The sequence below is a fragment of the Xyrauchen texanus genome, chromosome 33 (genome assembly GCF_025860055.1).
Source record: "Xyrauchen texanus isolate HMW12.3.18 chromosome 33, RBS_HiC_50CHRs, whole genome shotgun sequence".
NCBI lineage: Eukaryota > Metazoa > Chordata > Actinopteri > Cypriniformes > Catostomidae > Xyrauchen > Xyrauchen texanus.
Genome location: NC_068308.1, coordinates 10,162,177 through 10,183,731, shown reverse-complemented (window position 1 = coordinate 10,183,731; position 21,555 = coordinate 10,162,177).

Here is a 21,555-nt window from a genome sequence, read left to right as displayed (position 1 = left end):
GTTTTGTCTTTGCTTACTGTGTTACTACAAGTGTCCAAAGTGAATATAATCCCAGATGCAGTTTAGAGTGCAACCAAAATCCCAATAATAACGAGGACAAAAATGGACATTTGGTGCATAATGCAGGACTTTTAACTATAAACACAAACACATAAGAAAAACAAAACACATATCACACAAACACATAAGAAAAACAAAACACATATCACACAAACACATAAGAAAAACAAAACATGTACTTGTACAATCATCTACAACATATAACAATAAAAACACTTTAAACTAAACATTGTCCTATGGGCTAATAAATAATGTATGAGCAGTAATTCATCAACAGTAGATAGTCATTCATCAATAGTACAATCATAATAGTCCAGTATTCCGTTATTTTCAAAAAACAGACCCTTTTTTCTCTAGGGACACTGTCAAAAGTTTATGTCAAATCAACATAAACTCAAGAATTAATAAATGTAACATAAATAAACATTCAAAAATGTCTACACTTATGTGTTTTTTAATAACATCTTGTGTTACTAATCGTGTATTAGTCCATAAACAGTGATGTCAATTCAGCTCCATTACAATTGTCTACATATAAGAATTCACAAAATAAAGCTTTTCACCAGCTGAAGGGTTTATATAAATTTATTGATTTTTATTATTATTCCAAAGATATGAAGTTGGAGACATGATGTATGTGCTTTTTATGGCAAAAACAATAAATAAAAAAAAATAAACTAGTGAAATCTATCACGATTTTGCTGAAAACCAATTATCGACACCGATTAATCGGTAAAAACGATATATCGGTTAACCTCTAATTTACATTACTCTATAATACAGATATTTTTGAAAACCTAACCCAACCCCTATGCCTAAACCTAACAAATAATATAACAAAAATGGCTTTATTTAACTCAAAGCAGGTGAAATATGGAAAAATAACCTTCAGGATGAAGAAGAATTTGATGTTGCCTTATTATAAATCTATATATAAATCAATATCGATTTATCTGAATTGTTTTACATTAACCCCTTCCTTTTTGTCAGTATATAATTTAGTTGTAATGTTTCTGGGAGGCAGCTGATTGAAGCTTATTACCTGTGGGAACGAAGCGAAGTCTGTTCTTACAATAATAACACTACAACCCGAGGAACTGTAGGTGTTTCACTTTAACCTTTCAAGCTAAATACCAGTCCTGTAGCCCAAGGGAGGGTGAGAGTTTAAAAGTCTAAGAACGTGGAACGTAGAGTTTCTCAGCTGAGCTAAATGCCTATCCTTTGAAGAGGTGCGACAGAGCCATCAACTGCTCCAATAATGAATTAGTCTGCTGGAAGAGGTTGTACATGGGTGGGGCAGATCAAAGGATATTTCTTATTGCCTGCTGCTCAGGTAAAGTTGAGGCATGCACCCAGTTGGGGTGATACACTGTCCCAGAAACATCACAAGGAATGTAGAACAGTTCATCTCCCTCTAGAGTCGGGTTTCATCGTGAATGCAAAAGATATGATTACATGCATGCATTGAGATCAGTCACTATGAAAAATGACTGTGGTCAGTTCAGATAAGCTACTGTAATAAAGAAAGAATTCTTTAATCCAGAGAGGGTACTCTTGGTGGTTCTTTGGAATTAGAAAGTATTATATTGCAGCATTAATAATAGAACATTTAAAGTATTAAAGGACCATCTTTCAACTAAAAGTTTACAACTAAATGCTAAGGTAATGATTGGACTTAAATCGAGTCAACATCACTGAGCTGCTGTGTGCAATTTATTATGTTAAAATACTTTCTCCTACCCCAGCTTAATATGCAGAGTCAACTATAAAGAATTCATTCACAGGCTTCATTGGTTTTTGTTGGTTTTCCCTGTAAAGTGTAACACTGGCTCTATGCTGCTGTCAAAACAATGCTCTGTTCTTTTTAGCAGCCAACATAGCAACTTTGGCTCAACTAGTGACAAACGTTTGGGACGGGAATATCTCTTTGTATGTTCAATGGAAGACAGGACAGTTCAGTAGGGGCGGTAGGGTTTTCGGGGAAACCTGGGTGAGTATGCCATAGTGGCAGAAAAATTACCCAGTGCACCTTCACAATACATTTTCATGGTGTTTTTTAATATTCATTATATCATTTTATTGTTTTCTTTCTTTCTTTCTTTTCAAATGTACTTTTGAAAAAATGTGCATCCTTTCTAAAGAGGGGCCACAGAAGGAGGACACTAACCAGTCCTATGATTCAAGAGCTGAATACAAACTTATACTTCCATACTCATGAAAGTCTATACAGGTCTTTCTCCTTTGATCCAACCTGGTTTCATAGAATCATGTTACTAAACCTACTTTTTAGCTTAATGGTTTTTTGGGCGTATTGTCGTATGTATGGTGGCAGTTTCCTGGAGAAATGAACACTAGGGGCCCTGTTTGAAGAGCGCAAGCTTTAAGTGCAGGGCAATACCATAAGTCATATGCGCAAAGTCAATGGGCAAGGCCATGAAGTTTTGGTATTTTTGTGAAAGCATGTGCTAAGTCTAGGAACAAGTGGGTTTGGAAAAATCGCTCATGCAACGCGCCAAAAGGCTGGACCAAGTCCCATTTAATTCTGAGATTCTTCTCCGGTTATTCCAGCGTCTGCGTCCTATTTATAAGTCCATTCCCTCAACCACCAAAGATTTAAACAGATAGCACTTTAATAAGACATTGGTAGTGTAAATGGACTGTATGCAATGAAAGAAGATTTGAAAATTACGTTTTATTGTGCATTAACTGTGTCCTTGATGAATGTAAGACATGTTTCTATGACAGCGACACGCTCCTTTTATTTGTATGGAAAATGTGATTCTTGTTAAATTAATTATTATTAATATTATTATTATTATTTAAAAAGATTGTATCCCCTTTTCTCCAAATTTGGAATGCCCAATTCCCACTACTTAGTAGGTCCTCGTGGTGGCGCGGTTACTCACCTCTATCCGGGTGGCAGAGGACAAGTCTCAGATGCCACCGCTTCAGAAACCGTCAATTCACGAATCATATCACGTGGCTCGCAGTGCATGACACCACAGAGACTCCCAGCATTTGGAGGCTCATGCTACTCTCCGCGATCTATGCACAACTTACCACACGCCCTACTGAGAGGGAGAACCCCTAATCGCGACCACGAAGAGGTTACCCCGTGTGACTCTACCCTCCCTAGCAACCGGGCCAATTTGGTTGCTTAGGAGACCTGGCTGGAGTCACTCAGCACACCCAGGATTCCAACGTGCATCTCCAGGGGTGTTAGTCAGTGTCAATACTCGCTGAGCTACCCAGGTCCCCGAATTAATTATTATTAGTCATTTTCATCTACTGATACACAAATCATGGCTAGTATTAACAGTGATTGTATTGGCACACATGAACTGAACTTGGACTTTTCACTGAGCTTTTTTGAGGTATTGAAAAGTCTTAGCGCAATGACATATTTCTCAGGAAAATAGTAAATTGCACTTTGCGCCACTTCATTAACACACAATACACCCTCCGTTTGTGTGCCTACACCCGTTGCAGCGCAAACACTCCCTCCCATGCCCACTTATGATTTGCGCTGGCACGAAAATTTTATAAGACTTTGCAAGTGCACACTCTATAGGTGCTACATCCAAACTGTATTTCATTCCTTTTCACACAAATCACTGGTAAATGGCAGATTATCAGTTCACAAACACTTTTCACCCTGTTCTTCACACAAAGCTATCTTATGATATCTAAACACTTTTACTGTAGTGTATGACTTGTAAAGCAGCATTATATAATCAACTTTATTTATAAGCTTGTTTGTGTGCAATCAGTTGTGTTGTAGCTTAACTGATAGAGCATTGGGTCATTGAGTCCCAAAGTGCATGAAAGTTGACACCACACAAAGATGTATTATGTTACATTTGCTTATTTTAAATAAAATGTACACACTATCAATTAGGTTTAGGGCAGGGTGGTAGGTTTTGTCAATTTAAAACTTGGTAGAGCAATAACCTTAAAATCTTCATTTGTTTCATCTGTCATCCCAAATTGGCTATTTCTGACACTTTCATTTATGTTTAGGTTAGAGAGGTATGTTTTGTTGATTTAAAACTCAATAGAGCATTAACCTTAAAAACCTTTGGGAAAAAAATAAGCCCCACACAGTTGACATTTGAACTTGAAACTGCCACATCACACAATTTGTTTGGATCCTAATTTGAAGCTGAAAGAAACCCTTTAGGTGAAGTCTGAATTCCTTGAACCTTGACCGTATGCTAGCTAAGGGAGTTAAAACAAGGAATCTTTCCTCAGCCAAGATTCAGTCAACTGTGTATTCAGTATTGCAAAGCAACAATCTGAGAAATTAGATTTAGTGCAGTTCCCCATTGACTGCTAGTCATCAGCTTCCCGTTGGGTAAAGATAAGGCACTCATTCGAAATAATAGCTCCTCAAACGTGCACAAGGATATAATCCTAGTCAACAAAGAACCACTTTGAGAAAATCCACTAAATATCCCTGTGGCTCTCTTGAGAACTTCTACTGTATGAGACAAACATCAAAACCAAGATAGAAGTGCCACAGAGACCTCTTCTTGCAAAGTTGGATTATTTTCCTGTGGGAACATGTAGTCAATATTTGCTGGTCTCAATAGTTGTGCTGAATTTAGTGTGCAACCACCGAGTCTTAATGCCACAATCGCCCTGCTCTGCCATAAGTCAGATGAAGTGGGCCGTCCCTTAAAGTGGCCGTTGATACACGCAATGCAAACTGGGATATGTTTATATCATTCCAACACCTGTTTTTCCCACAAGTTCTTGTGAATGGTCTCTCTGTGATGCCAACCAGGGATGCATGTGAGGCAAATGATCTCGAGTTGTGGGACCTGTTGTTGTCTGTTTCTCATGAGACAACACAATTATTTGTGGTAGATCAAGAAATCATTATCTTACAATAGCACGCTTAATTTATACACATAACCTCATGGGTTTAGCATGGGGGATAGCAGAGGAACAGACCCTTCAAATTTCCTGTAATTGAAATGTAAGGCGGCGGTAAGATTCGATGTGAACATGGTGGTTAGTGATGTCTAAAGGTCTTATGCTTTATATTACAAATATAAACTGTCATTTATCATCAGAAATAACCAAGCCCTTCACCTCTGAAGAAGAAAAGAATGTGGATAGTCTTTGTGGCTTTTGATTAGCCTTAATGACCTAGCAATAGGAAAAATCACAAAAGGATGTGGTAAAGAAATATGAGAGAGCAAACCACAAACCACAAACAAGACTAATGAGATGATAGCTAACAAGGTATCCAAGACGCAGGCAAAAAAGTGAAGAAAATCCCTTGGGTGCCCTCTAAAGAAAAGACAAAAAGCCACAAATTGCCAATCCAGAAAGCAGAACACTGGGTGTGTTTACATGCACAGAAAGATGCCGATAACTATCAATAATGAGTTTGTTAAAAAAAGAAGAAGAAAAAAAGAACTTGTGTTTACATGATATTTTAAATCATCTGGTTATTCTCTGCTTTTGACGTCAAAATGTAAACAGCAGAGGTGGGAGCAAGTCACACATGTTCAAGTCAAAAGCAGGTCTCAAGTCTTAACCATCAAGTCTCGAGTCTAGAGCAGTCAAATCAAGCAAGTCAAGTCAAGTCAAGTCTAGTCAATGACTCACCTCAAGCAAGTCAAGTCAAGTCCTGATGAGTTTCAAGTCAAGTCGAGTCAAGCCACAGTGCTAAAATAAATAGAGGTTCATTTTTTAAATAAATATTTATTTTTGCTCTGAAAAGATTAACTTATATACATATCTTTACATTACTTTTTTATATGAATTGTATAACAGTAATGTGTTATAATATATATATATATATCTAACAAAAATGGCAGACGGGCTGAATGAAAATGAAAATTCGCTCACTGACAGTAGAGTTTCGCCTTGCTCTTCTGAGCATCCAGAACCACCTTGTGCTCCCTGCCATCGGCTCCACCCTGGCCCTTTGAGTCTGCTACTCTCTGGGTACCATGTTCCATTGTGTCGCCCTTCAAATCTCTCATGGCTCCGCTTTCCATGCCGCCTCCCCTTGAGCCTCTCAGGGCCCCACCTTCCATTGCTGGACTCCCATGCCCTGTCTCGCTGCCCCATGCCTCAAGACCCCCCCACCTCCCCAGCTCCCAACAGATCTTTAGAACTATATCATGTTTAATGTGCGTGTTCATGTTTTGGGGTGTCGGGAGACGCCCCTAGTGGAGGGGATATGTAATGTTGAATGTGAGGGTAGATGTTTAGGTCAAGTCATGTTTATGTCAAGCCATGTTTATGTGAAGTTTTAAGTCAAGTCATGTTCATGTTTATGTTTAGTTCACATGTGTAGTTAGAGTTTTCTTATTTATTAATAAATTGCACTTGGGTTTTTCATTTCATCGTCTTCTGCATTGTCATTGCCAGTGCCAGTATACGTTACAGGTGCTTTCCCATTTGTAAACTTATAAATATTAATGATTCTGGCTTTATACAGCCTTAACTAACCTACAGACCTGCCACTCTTGAATTAGTTGAAGATTTTTGATGAAAAATGTTTTATGTCTGGCTTCCATACAAAGATACATTGACTAAACAAATGCTCAAGAGCAAAACAAAGGAGTTGACAGGTGTTTTCTACCTGTGACAATTATTCCAATCAAACCCAACACCTGTTTTCTGCTCTCTTCTCCCACATGTAGGCTGTTAGCCCCACAACATATGTCACTCTCAATCTCACAAGGGCTAATTCAGCGGTTAGCACAAAGAAATAAACTGCTGGTTTGACAGTGCATAGGTCAATTTGATTCTACTTTTAAGGTAAGACACTTATAGTATGCTGGGCTCACGTCATGTTGGAATTACTGTAATTATGAGTATTATTGTCACTGCACTTTTGTCTTAGAGTATAGAGGTGAATTAATGTAATGAGTAAATATTTAGCTGTCATCAACAATAAAGTTACACAGATTCTCTAAGATGATCACATGGGAAGTGGGGATGTTTTATTTTCAGAGTTCCAGTACCCTAGGATCGGCCACATTATACCGACTCACTTACAAATGGCATCTCCCACAAGAGATTTTTGCATTGGCTCAAACATGTTTACCTTCCCTGTGGAGTGACCGGAAGCATGTTGTGTCACCAGCATGGGATACCCCAGTTCAAGTCACGTATTGAAACTGGATAAACAGAAATGAGCGCGATTCAGAGGTTGCCTTTTCCCCTTAACATAACATAAAAACTTGCTTTTGGCGCCCCTCTGTGGACTTTTTGCCCGAAAAATGTAGCTCACATGGGCCCATATGCCCAACCTCTCATAATGCTTTAACCACTGGGGCAATGTTTCGAATTTCGGTAAGCATATCGATTTTAGCTAAAGAAAATTCAACCTACTCTTTCCTAGTTCACTTTGACATCAGACTGGATTCTCTTATCTCATTATTATTTGTACGTAACATTTACATGTACATTTGGAAAGGCGCTGAAATGTACAATATGAACGTATTAAAAGCATCTAAAACACATTTTTTCTTTACAAATTTACAGCTTTTGAAACAAAATTATTAGTTTTTTATTTCAAATTTTTCAAATTGATTTCAATTATTATGGCCCTGTATGTCACATCCTGAAGTGCACCCATGAAGTATGCTTGACAAAATCAGGTAAGAGACAGTTTCACTATAAACAACAGCTCCATTCACTGCAAACAATGTACAACATGACAACAAGCACTGATCAACCATCCCGTCACCAGTGATTGAAGTGAACAGGCCATTACTTTATTCTATCCCAACTAGAATAAAACTATAATGCCTTAATCTTCTGCATCATCACGATTCACTGTTGTCTGCCCTGTGTTTTGCCTCTGTCATCTGTTCCCCATGGACTACACTTCCCATATTTCCCTGCCCTCATCACTGCCAGCTGTATTCTATTGTCAAGAACAGTTCATTACGATATTAAATGTGTGACTGACATGTTTAACCAATCACACTCCAACTTTCTTGCGTGATGTTTTGGGCTGTGTATAACATCGGTGTGCATCACAAGTAGTTTGTCTTACATACGGGGATATCTCGTTTACTTACAAATAGGAAATTAAATATAAAAATATTCAATATAACGATATCAAATTAGGTAAATGCGTCAACAAATACGTTGTTAAGTAAAGGTAATAGCATTGAACATTTAATTAATCTTGTTGATTATAAAAATAAATATGTTTATTTTTTTTAAAGGAAATAATTGTTAATTCCATAAATTCAGAATAAGAATTTGTAAACATTTCTACATCTCTAAAGTTGTTCATACGCATGAAAACGCATGAGATAATGTTGATCCTCTTTGGTGTAATGTGCATGGCCATTGAACAAATAATCTATGAGTCAGAGGAAATTAACGGCTCCGGGAAGATCTGCGAATTGTCTTCTCGTAATTACAGTAATTCTGACATGAAAGCAGCATTAAAACAAGCACACTGTGTAAAAAGTATTTAATTAAAATTATTTAAGTACAACATGTGCTTACTATGAATGAATTGCACTGCTGATAATGTTGTTTATTTGCAAACACCCAATTGAGCACTTGATTCACAGAGCAACAAATCAGGCAACATCGCCAGCTTTCCCCCAAAATTACCGCCTGCTTTCCACAGGCGGTAATAATGCAAAATTAATTTGCATAGAAAGATGTCCGTTTGTGCTGAAAAGAATGACAATGACTTAATGTAAATACACACATTACATTGCTATTTCAGGGCATTTAGGACCAGTTAAAGCTGGATTTTGGGTAGTTTGTGAATAAAACGCAGGGTTTTGCTCTAAAGTGGCACAACTATTTCGTGAATTTGTCCATCAGTGTATCAGGGTCTTAGCTCTCTTTCTTAACATTAACTCTGCTTACCATCAAGATATGTCCCTGTTGTGACCAGAGGCCAGTGGTTGCACTCTTCCAGTGGGATTGTCTCCATCCTCCTTTGGAGTCAGGCTAGAGTGAGATCGTTTGATAAACATTTAGCCTCCACTTTGACGACAGCTGCTCTCGGTCACGTTAACATGACCCCATAACCTATTATCTGCTCCCAAGGGACAAACTTGACAAACAACTTTGGCAAACTTAAAATCTGTTGGGGAAAACCATCAAGAAATATGGACCCCTTATCTGATTGACTTTGCTGCAAGAGTTCCATTGACTAGTTGGGAAAGAAGAGGAGGGCATTTTTAAATGTATTAGGATCTAGAATTGAGTGTGGGGAAAAGGATGCTGAAGAACAGTTCTGTTTTACCCCACATCAGGTGATTATGCAATGTGCTTAATCTCCAAACTAAATTCTACTGCGATTTTGCCTTCCAAACGATTATGTTACTGCTGAAATAAGCATATTTAAAGAACGTTGGAATGAGTACTGCAATGCAAATTTTTTTATTATTGAGCCTCCACACGTGTTTTTACACTACAAGAGTCCGATCAAACAAATTGACTGACTATCTGTTAGTGGCAGGAAGACTGAATAAAATTACTCAAAAGAGAAACAGGAAGAACAATGTTCTTGTGCCTTTAACACCATATAGCCGATGGCGATTTAGGCTGAGGAATTCAGCTTGGGTTTTAAAAAAAAACATGGACTGGTTTGAACTACCAGGAGTCTGACTGAGCTTGTTTAGCTTAACTTTCTTTTTTATCACCTGCAAGAATTTCAAATGCATCCATTAAACAAAGGCAGAAGCTTCAAGGAACACAAAGTTGTTGATTAGAAAATGTTGATCCTACAGCAACGGAAATGCCTGAGAGTCTGGAACTTCACATAAATGTGTATGGCAAAGAATGTTTGGTAACAATTTCTATGAAGGCCATATTTATAATCATTGTAAATCTCATAATACACCTTATAATATGTTATAACTTCTCATAATAATTGTAACCACAATTATAATACATTAAAACACTTACCTATTCATAGTTATACCTAAGATTATAATGCATTATAACACAAGCAACATCCAATTTTATCTGCAGAAGTATTACATATATTTGTAATACATACACTCACCTAAAGGATTGTTAGGAACACCATACTAATACTGTGTTTGACCCCCTTTCGCCTTCAGAACTGCCTTAATTCTATGTGGCATTGATTCAACAAGGTGCTGAAAGCATTCTTTAGAAATGCTGGCCCATATTGATAGGATAGCATCTTGCAGTTTATGGAGATTTGTGGGATGCACATCCAGGGCACGAAGCTCCCGTTCCACCACATCCCAAAGATGCTGTATTGGGTTGAGATCTGGTGACTGTGGGGGCCATTTTAGTACAGTGAACTCATTGTCATGTTCAAGAAACCAATTTGAAATGATTCAAGCTTTGTGACATGGTGCATTATCCTGCTGGAAGTAGCCATCAGAGGATGGGTACATGGTGGCCATAAAGGGATGGACATGGTCAGAAACAATGCTCAGGTAGGCCGTGGCATTTAAACGATGCCCAATTAGCACTAAGGGGCCTAAAGTGTGCCAAGAAAACATCCCCACACCATTACACCACCACCACCAGCCTGCACAGTGGTAACAAGGCATGATGGATCCATGTTCTCATTCTGTTTATGCCAAATTCTGACTCTACCATCTGAATGTCTCAACAGAATTCGAGACTCATCAGACCAGGCAACATTTTTCCAGTCTTCAACTGTCCAATTTTGGTGAGCTCTTGCAAATTGTAGCCTCTTTTTCCTATTTGTAGTGGAGATGAGTGGTACCCGGTGGGGTCTTCTGCTGTTGTAGCCCATCCGCCTCAAGGTTGTGCATGTTGTGGCTTCACAAATGCTTTGCTGCATACCTCGGTTGTAACGAGTGGTTATTTCAGGCAAAGTTGCTCTTCTATCAGCTTGAATCAGTCGGCCCATTCTCCTCTGACCTCTAGCATCAAGAAGGCATTTTTGCCCACAGGACTGCCGCATACTGGATGTTTTTCCCTTATTACACCATTCTTTGTAAACCCTAGAAATGGTTGTGCGTGAAAATCCCAGTAACTGAGCAGATTGTGAAATACTCAGACCGGCCCGACTGGCACCAACAACCATGCCACGCTCAAAATTGCTTAAATCACCTTTCTTTCCCATTCTGACATTCAGCTTGGAGTACAGGAGATTGTCTTGACCAGGACCAAACCCCTAAATGCATTGAAGCAATTGCCATGTGATTAGATAATTGCATTAATGAGAAATTGAACAGGTGTTCCTAATAATCCTTTAGGTGAGTGTATAATAGGTGTGCTTTATTTAACGTCACAAAAACAGTTTCTTCTCATAACATCCATAAGGTATTTTTAAGTGGATATAAGATATTAGAAGTCATGCTGGAAGATACAGTATATACATTACACATGCATAAAATACAAAATAAAAATTTGTGGAATCACAATATACACTTGTAAAGATACAAGGTTAAATATATATCAGAAACTACTGTATATATATATATATATTGATCACAAAAGTAGCCAATCTTCTTGGGTGTAAACACATCAAACTGATTCTATACTGGACTCTATTCAATAAACTTTAATGTTTGTGCATCTTATTTGGAGACTTATTTTATAAATAACTTCAATTGTATAAGTTTGACTTGTAATGTATTCACTACTCACAATCAGCCATTATCAATTTAATCCAAGAGTAAAAGTGTCCAATGATAAGTTTGGTACTGAGATTAAGCGAGTAGTATTCAACTGGTCATGTGATTTTAAAATGGCAGCCCCCATGAGGGCGACCCTGCCCTATGTAGAATAAAAAAGCTTATATAAGGTTACTGATCTGACTAGAGTCATCATCTCATGTGAGTTGTCATACCAAATTACAATTAATTTAATTGGGAGTAAAAATGACTAAGTGTACCTTTAAAGCAGACAAAGACCTCTTATAATATGATCACGTCATAAAGCCCTTATACAACTAACTTTATTGGCTTCTGCTGCATTAAAATTGATGTTGCTTGTGTTATAATGCATTATACTCTAAAGAATAACTATGAATAGGGGACGTCTTATAATGTATCATAACTAAGTATAGTTAAAACTATTTCTGAGAATGTATAACTTATTATAAGGTATATTATGAGACATGAATTCAGTATAATGCACTTATAATGACTTTACAATGCATTATAAATATGGGCTTCATAGAAAGTTTTGATGAAGACTGCTTTCATAATGCAACAGAATGGAATTTAAAATGCCTTAATATAATTTACATTATAATATTCTATGTCTTTTCAGAATTGATTGTAACCACAGTTATAATACATAATAATACTTACCTATTCATGGTTACACATTTTGAAGTAATAATATAACACATGAAGCTGGATTGATGTGTGAGTATACTGTTTATAGTAACCACATTAATGTTACACCAGCAGTGTTTCACTTATACTTTACGTTACTTTTATAAGTCCTTTTATGAGGTTTACATTTTAGAAGCTGTCAAAACTTAACTATTGCATGTTACAATGTTTCTCCAAACGCACACATATGTGTGTGTACCCAAATGAGAACACTTTTCTTTTTTCCTTTATTTTAAGCCGGCCAGCAGCATGCAGGTGTTAAAGTAGATTCTCAGCTATCCTCATGTGAGGCTTTAGTCTAAAAGTGATAGAAACCTTCTCAGGTGAGGCTTAAGTCCACCTAGTACATGTAAAGCACATACAACTCAGCAGGTCTGATCTGCCCCTATATACAAACCAAAAAGTCTTTAGAGATTACATAAAATCTTTATCAGGCCTTGGAGCTCTGGATAGGAAAGGGTGGGGCTGCCACAGCCTGCAACCAAAGCAGATGAACTCTTTAAAATGTCTGTATTATACCCCTCCATCATTTTGCATCCATGATGTCATGAACAAATATACGCTGGGCATGATGTGCTCCAATAACAACAAGGACAGCGGCAGGTCCGAATGACACAAGATCCCCGGTATTCCACCGGGCCCGGACCTCAATCTAAGGCTTAGCCCGAGGCAACTGACTCCACAGTGGCCTCCTTCTCATTGTCATGCATCAATGTATTTGAGAGCCCATGGGGTCACATGGCTTGGAGGTTCATCCCCTATTGTTTTTTTGAGAGATTCAGAGATTTGAAAACCTGATTTTTTTCCCACACTAAAACACACACACACACACACACACACACACACACACACACACACACACACACACACACACACACACACACACACCACACACACACACACACACACTATGCCACCTTGTTACCTTCCAGCATTGAGGGCTGGAATGTTTATTGAGCCTCATCAACAATGAAAACAACTACAAAACCAGGACTTGCCCACCTGTGTACCCACCCCTTCTAAAAACAATGCTGCCTCTGAATCCCCAATCTAGGCCTGCCAGTCATTCTAACCCAACCCATGGCCCCCTGTAGACTCGGGAAGGCCTGAAGAGATGCTTGAATTTGTGTTTTTGCCTCTCCTTAAGTTCTCAGGGAGATTAACTATAAAACTGAAGGGGTGCAAGTCTCTTATCAAACACTCCCATTGATTCTGCTGAGTGGATTATTCGGACCATTATGTAAAGAGGTGTGCTAAATTTAAACACTCATTTGTGACACCCTTTTTAAAATAAATAATAATGATATAATCAAAAACCTATTGACAAATGGGATTTGTTTCAGCTTCTATGATGACCATGATGTGATTTTTACAGGAAAGAGATTCATGATTTTATTTGGTGATTTCTTCATAAGAACACATGAGAATCTAAACAAATTCTATAGACATCCTGTTTTGAGCATCACATTCAATGCTCATTTTGCCAATTGTTGCTTATTCTGCTTTCATATTTACCTTTAAATATTTTATATAATTTATAAAAATAATATATATATATATATATATATATATATATATATATATATATATATATATATATATATATATATATATATATATATATGTTTAGTGTTGTCAGTCAATTAGACTTTTTTTATAGTGATTAATTGCATACTTTTTCATAGTTAATCGTGATTAATTGCAGATTTTGAAAGTGCCGAAATTTTACTCTATATACTTCTTTTCCTGTCAAAATGCACTTATTTCCCTCTTGGGAATGAAAACAAAACAATATGTAACAATAATGCCTTATTAACATTTTACAAACAAAGCCTTTCACAATATAAAGATAGAAATTACCTAAAATAGCACTTATTCAAGTTTTGAAAAGTCTAAGTGGGAGGGTTGACTTATTGAAAACTAGTCCCCTCCACAGGTTGCATATTCATTGCAGTGTGCAATAGATCTCTTATCATTGCCAAGTTACATGGGCCCAAAATGAAGGCGCATTCACGATTCACATCAGGGTATCAATGCCAGCATCAAGTCCTGCTTTGAACTCCACATGAAAAGCGATTGCAAAAAAAACGTCTCGTTTTGCATTTTCATGGTAGTTAAGATTTGACGTGCTTCTGTAGTAATAAAATGTTGCATTACAAAGAACTTGATTGCTCTCACAAGTCCCATCTTGGTTTGTTTTGTACAACAAATCATTTGATAACTGACACAGGTGTTGTGTGTGTTTGCTGTGTGTACGTCAGTGCAACGGGCTCTGTTGTGGACACATCATAAAGGTTACGTTCTACTCTGATCAGTGTTTATGCTGGTTTATGCTTTATTAATGGTAAATCCGTTAATCGGGATAAAGCAAATATAACGAGTTAAAAAATGTATCGCCTGCGTTAACATGCTAACATTGACAGCTCTAATAGTTTTTTATTATTTTTAGGGCTGTTGATTTAAAATGTTAATTTAGTGTGATTATTTATATGGAAAATAACATCAAAAAAAAATGTACGCAATTTATTATGCCACCAACCCATACATTAATTCTGTAATAAGGAATGTTCCTACCAAATGAGCAGTTTGATGTTTCGCAAATCTGTGGCAGTAAGGGGCAGTCAGCACAACTCCAGAAGTACAGGCAATGCACCTCGTCAAGCCAACAAGAACAGGCAGCATAGTCTTCAATAAATGACATGCTCTTGTGCTCAAAGACAGCTGGAACTAGCGGAACAGAATTCAGGGATCTTGAGATGGGTTTTTAATCGTTTAACTTACTAGTACAGGTACTGTACATATACTAACAATTAAAGTAATGCAAATGGAAGTTATATGAACAATTCAATTGTGTAATAATTTAACCATGATGGACATTAACATATCATATCATCAGAAACATGTCTCTCTAAACTGAGAATTGCTCCAACACTGATCTTAGCATTAAGGAACAATATCTTTTAACAATCAAATAGGTAATCAAAACTATTATAAAGAGGTTTTTGAAGTATTTTATCAGCTTGGCTAAATAAGTAGGCACTACATTTATTTTGCTCAAAATTGTATTTTACTAGGACCCTGACAGGTGATTAGTAGAATAGCCATTTTTGGTTATACATCCAGGACATAAATGAGAATAAGCTGTTGGGAAAGTGTCTTAGATCTGTGTACTGCAGGTACACGTGCACGCCACATTTCAAGCATTGCCCTCCAGAAAAATCACACTGTGTTGCAGGGGAAATAACAACAACAACAAAGAAAAACATAAAAAATGACTCTGTAGACTGAGGATCAAATAAATAAACAGGGAATTATTTCTCAGCCATCAGATAGAAAAAAATAGAAAATGTAAAAATGTAGTTTCTTTAAAACGCTTTAGTGAATGAATGACTACTTTCTAAAAGATAACTTGATAGGGGCATTTGGATGGGGACCACATGGTTAGGGGCACACTGGGCGTCTGGGCTTTATCACTCTGACTGACAGCTGGATGGGGGCACATCCTCTGGCAGTTTAATAGCAGACCCCATAGCCCACCCACCTGACCTTGCCCAAAACCCACCATCTTGAAGCACCTATATGCTCTCAAGAAATAGGTTAATGACTGAAGAATGTTCTGGGATCAGGGGCTATTTTTGGATTTAGGATTTTTGGTAAACAAGAACAATATCTGTGAGTGAACAAAAGAGATTAGAGGGTTTTTCTAAACTATAGGTAAAAAAATCCAATTGCACAACTTGCGTTTTCTCTAGCAGAGGCTTTGGATGTTGGTTTTAAACACTTCAAAACCCTCTTAAAATAGAATTTTTGTGAATTCTATCCTCCAAAGTAAATTTTCACTATCATTACATTTTTGCAATAGCTTTTAGGTAAACAAGCAAAAACATAATCAAATCACACAGGCAAGGGTCAACTATAGGACGAAGGCAATAATGAAGGCAGATTTTTACAAAAAGGTTTCAATGTATTTTAGGACAAAGGTAAAATTAATGAAAGTTAGGTTGGGAATATTGCCTTGTTTTTACCTAGACAGGTTTACATATGTTTAACATGCCATACATTTATATAAAAAAATCACAATCACAATAGAGAGATTTGCAGTCTGTATATTTGCTGACAATGTTAATATCTGTTATTACATGCATGCTGTTTCTAAACTCCTAAATTCTCTGTCATGCTATTAAATCAACCCCATTTTCATAAAGAAAATGGCATATAGCATTGTGGCCACTATTGCCACAAACAGATGGCATAATTTTGAGTTTAAGGAGTAGTATGTCATCAACGTCTTAAGATTTCCTAAAAGGATAGATCACCCAAAAATGCTAATTCTGTCATTATTTACTCATCCTCATGCTATCCCAGGTGTGTATGACTTTATTCTTCTGCAGAACACAAACAAACAATTTTTGAAAACAAATCCGCTCTGTAGATCCATACAATGCAAGTGAACTTTGAAGGTCCAAAAAGCAAATAAAAGGCAGCATAAAATTAATCAATATGTCTCCAGTTGTTTAATCAATATCTTCAGTAGCAATATGATAAGTGTGGGTGAGAAACAGATCAATATTAATTAATATAATCAATTTTTACTGTAAATTGTTCATGTAAATTTCCACTTTCCCCTTTCACATTCTTCTTTTGTTTCTGGCGATTCACATTATTTGTGCATATCGCCACCTGCTGGCAGGGAGGAGAATTTATAGTAAAAAAAATCACCGACCCCTACCACTTCTGAGATCGTTGACGGACATGTGTAGGATCACGACCTGGCCCCGCCCTCCGCCCTGCCACTGGGTATTTTCCAAAATATACCATAAACCGAAACACCTACTTAATCATAACAAATAACAAATATCAAATGTCATCAAACATGTAAGTGACCAGTGAATGCGAAACAAATAAATCTTATATCTGAGCTTCTTAATAGTAGTCACCGTTTGTCTTGCAAACTGATCTCATGTGAAATTGGAAACATGTAGGTTGACGTTTTTTTCAGCTGAAATCGGTCTGTGGTTACCGAACTTCAAACACTGCCCCCAGTGGCCAAAGCAATAAGTGTTGTTGGGCATAAGGGCACATGTGAGCTCCATTTTCCAGGTGAAATGTCCACAGAGGGGCGCTCAAAGAGAGTTGTAAAGAGAGACTTTTTTAGCTGTACAGGATGTAATACATTGAAGAGGAACGCATATTTTAGTAACTCTACTCCCAAACCTCAACCTTATACTTAACCCTCAGTGGAGTAAAAATGTAATGTTAGACGAGAAATTGCAACCTCTCACGACAATTGAGTAAGACCTTGCACATGGTCGATTGAAAATAGAGCCCTTTAGCTTTTTAAAAATTTACAAATTCAATGTATTCCATCAATAAATATAATGTCTTGAAGTTGTACATTATATACACTGCAATCACTGCATCAGTGTAATCCAAAGTTTCATTATGAAAAGAAATTCATATGTATGTACAATTTATATGTGTCCGCAAAACTACTTTCAAGCATTTAAGCACAAACCTTTAGATCAAACGATCTTTAAGATCATAAGAATCATATATTCAGTCAGTTGTGACTGTGTTGTCCAGAGTTTTGACTAGAAGCATAGTTATGTAAAGGACTAAACACCCTTGCACACATGACTGCAATAAATGTATCTCTTTCAGGTGCATTCTTTGTGCATTTCACAAAGCCTGTGAAATTCAGCAGCACCCTTTGTTTTTATGTACAAAAGCAACCATTTCAAAACTTGGGGCCCATGTAACTTGGCAATGATACATTTCAAGTCTGGAGAGTCTGGAACTGCTGTGTTCCAGATGATAACAGCTAATGAGGAAGTAAGGTGGACAATCAATCAAATCCAGGTGGGCTGGAGTTGTACTCCCATCACCGGCTTGACACAAACCAGAGCACCTTGAAGCTTGTAGTTTGAGCCATATTCTCTCTCATGCAAAGCCTCATGGTAGTGTTGCCTCATAGGCTTGTGTAGGCTTTCAGTAAAGTAAATAAGGCACACAACATTATATTTTCATATACAAAATAAGAATGGATTCAAAAGTAAACAGAAACTGAGTAGGGTAGGAATATCTAGCTAACTGGAGGAAAGCCAGAGGTTTTGAAAACATGCTTCAATGTTAAGGTCAGGTACACTTTACAGTATGAACATGTGATTAATAAGTCCCAAAATGAAATTGTGTAATATAAAGACTTTACAAGCAGTTAAAGAAACAGATAATATCAGTTTTGGAAATTTGGAAGAAATCACTAAACCAAGTGTGCACTTTCTTCTGAGTGCCATCTGGTCAGATATCTAAGGCTATGTCCACACTGCCATTTTCAAACATTTCGCTCTCTCACACCGAAATGTATGAAAGTTAACTTACAGTCACCTTTGAAGGAATGTATTGTAAAGTTGGTAGAAAGTAACATTTATCTTTAAGAACACTATTAAAATGAAGAGCAGGCTCAACAATGCCACTACAACATGGGCCGCCATCTTGATTGTTTAGGGTTGAATGAATCACATGACTGCATCACATGACAACAGCTAGATTTCAGATATCTCAGTCCTCGCTGTCCACACTACAACGCAAAGCCGACATTTTCAAATTGATCCACTGTCAAAAAGGCTGTCTCAGTGACTACATTTACGTAGACACCAGAAAGCTCCTTACTGCGAGAATGCGGCGTCTTTCGAGAAAACAGGTTGCACGGGTGTGTATAAATTGGTATAGTTTTTAGTGTATGTCCTTTTCCCTCTGTAGTCCTATAAATAAATGTGGAATGTTTCCCATTTTGTTTATTTTTTTGTTGGGCTCTATCCTATGATGTTTGTTATCTGGTCCGTCCACCCCCTAGTGGATGACAGTCGCTACTCCGTCCCCTGGTTTACCAAACATGTAGCAATTTATTTTACAACTTAAAAGACAATATCAAACACATTGCTTCCCCGCAGTCACATTGCACACACACAGCTTCATTCATCTCTCTCTCCATCTGCCGATGTCTTCTCTCGTTATATACTCCCAACGCCACCACTGGAACGCGAGACCGGTGTGGCATATAGGTGGAACTCATTCACCACTTATCTTCCCGGCCTCTCTTTGCCCAGATGCCACTCGCCCCCCCCTGCTTGCCACACAGTATTTTAAAAATGAACACTAAGGGTCATAGAAATTTTAAGAGCAACAGTCTAGTTCCAGAACTAAAAATGTTGTTTATTCATTTTTTCATAGGGGAATTGATTATTAATGATAACTTCAAAACCTTTAAAGACAGATCTACTTTGAACTCTGAGGTTGTTATTCGATGGCATATGCTTCTGTTGAAGCCATCAGTCTGCGTTATTTCAACTTAATTTTTTTTTTTAGCATTTAAGAGCAAAATTTGTGGTGAATAACTAAACTACCCATTATCCAGCAGAAAAAGATCTACCAACCAGAGTATCATGGCAAACAAACCACGGCAAACAAGCTCTGCAGCGACCGGCTAATTCCATGCCAAAATTGCAAATGATGCAACCAAGTCGGTCTTACAACCTGTAGTCCATCCGTCTCAAGGTTCAATGTGTTGTGCATTCTGAGATCCTATTCTGCTCTCTACAATTGTACAGAGCGGTTATCTGAGTTACCATAGCCCTACTGTCAGCTTGAAACTGTCTGGCCATTGTCCGTTAACTCTAAAGACTGTTGTGTGTGAAAATCCCAGGAGATCAGCAGTTACAGAAATACTCACACCAGCCCATCTGGCACCAACAATCATGCCACGGTCAAGATCAGATTTCTTTTTATGTGAAAATGAACTGAAGCTCCTGACCCATATCTGCATGATTATATGCATTGCACTGTTGCCATATGATTGGCTGAGTAGATAATCGCATGTATAAGTAGGTGTACAGGTGTTCTTTATAAAGTTATTTAAGTTAATTGCCTCTTAAAAGAAGTTAAGAAGAAAAATACCAAAAAATAAATGATGGAGCTGGTAGTTTGATTTATGGATTAGGACTCTTTTATGAAAAATGCTATGAAAAAATTAATGGGAAAATACTTTTGTGACCAAGACGGCTGAAAAAGTGGACAGGCACTGTTGCACTCCATTCTAAACAAATCTGCAAGTTCTGTGTGAAGATTCGGTGTGGGCCTGCTGATAATCTCTTCAATAATTGATAAGAGTAAACAGAGGAGCACTTGTGTTCGATGGGCACCACCAGAACCATTAATGCTGATGCTGCTTTATTTAACTTATGATCATAAACAGGTCTGTATCAACCAATTACTTAACTTGTCCAAAACATTTGTCCCTAATCCTTTGATTCTTTGCAGTGATAAATCTGCGATAATTGGTTTATTTCTTTGTTCCACTTCATAGCCAGTGAAAAACACAAGGCTTTCTGCATTTATATCCTGTAGATGATCAAGCCTCCCAAACAACATAAACGTTCGTGCACACTGGAACAGAAAGCTAAATGTTTGCATTTCATTTAATATTTGCAATCTATGGCATATTTGTACTGCACAAACATAAGAATATACTTAGACAACAAGTGAAAAGTTTGGACACACTCATTCTGTACTATTATTCTTAAATATGTGAAGTCGTAATAGTAAAGTCATCAAAATGTTGAAATACCACAAATGGAAATGTAGGAGTTAGATAGCTTCTTCAAACAGTATTGAAGGAGTTTCCATATATGTAGGCCACTTGTTGGCTGCATTTCCTTCACTATCCAATGAAACTCAAGCTCTCTTTTTTTATTTTAATTTTATCAAATGTTTAGTTTTGTAATGAAATGCATGCGTAAGCCCGATTTATATTTGTCTACCAAATTAATTTAAGCATTTCAACTTAAGAGAAACAGTCATGTGTGTCAGACTTTTGAATAGTAGTGTAAATCAATTATTTAAAATACAAAAATAAGACAATGGCTGTGCCCCTAAAAGTGCAAGTGTTTTAGAGTTATTTATGTATACACATTTCTTTTTACTAATATCTGAAATGCTCCTTAGTGAAAGTGAATGGGACACAGAAGAGTTGACTGAACAGACATGTCTCAATGGGAACATATGGCAGCAATTGAGGAGAGAAAGCTCTATCTGACCAGCTGCAATTAGCACACAGCCTCATGTTGGCCTTTCTTTTTATAGCTTGGATTGCCTTGTTTAGACTAAAAATAAATGGTCCAATTTGGGGCTGTGGGGA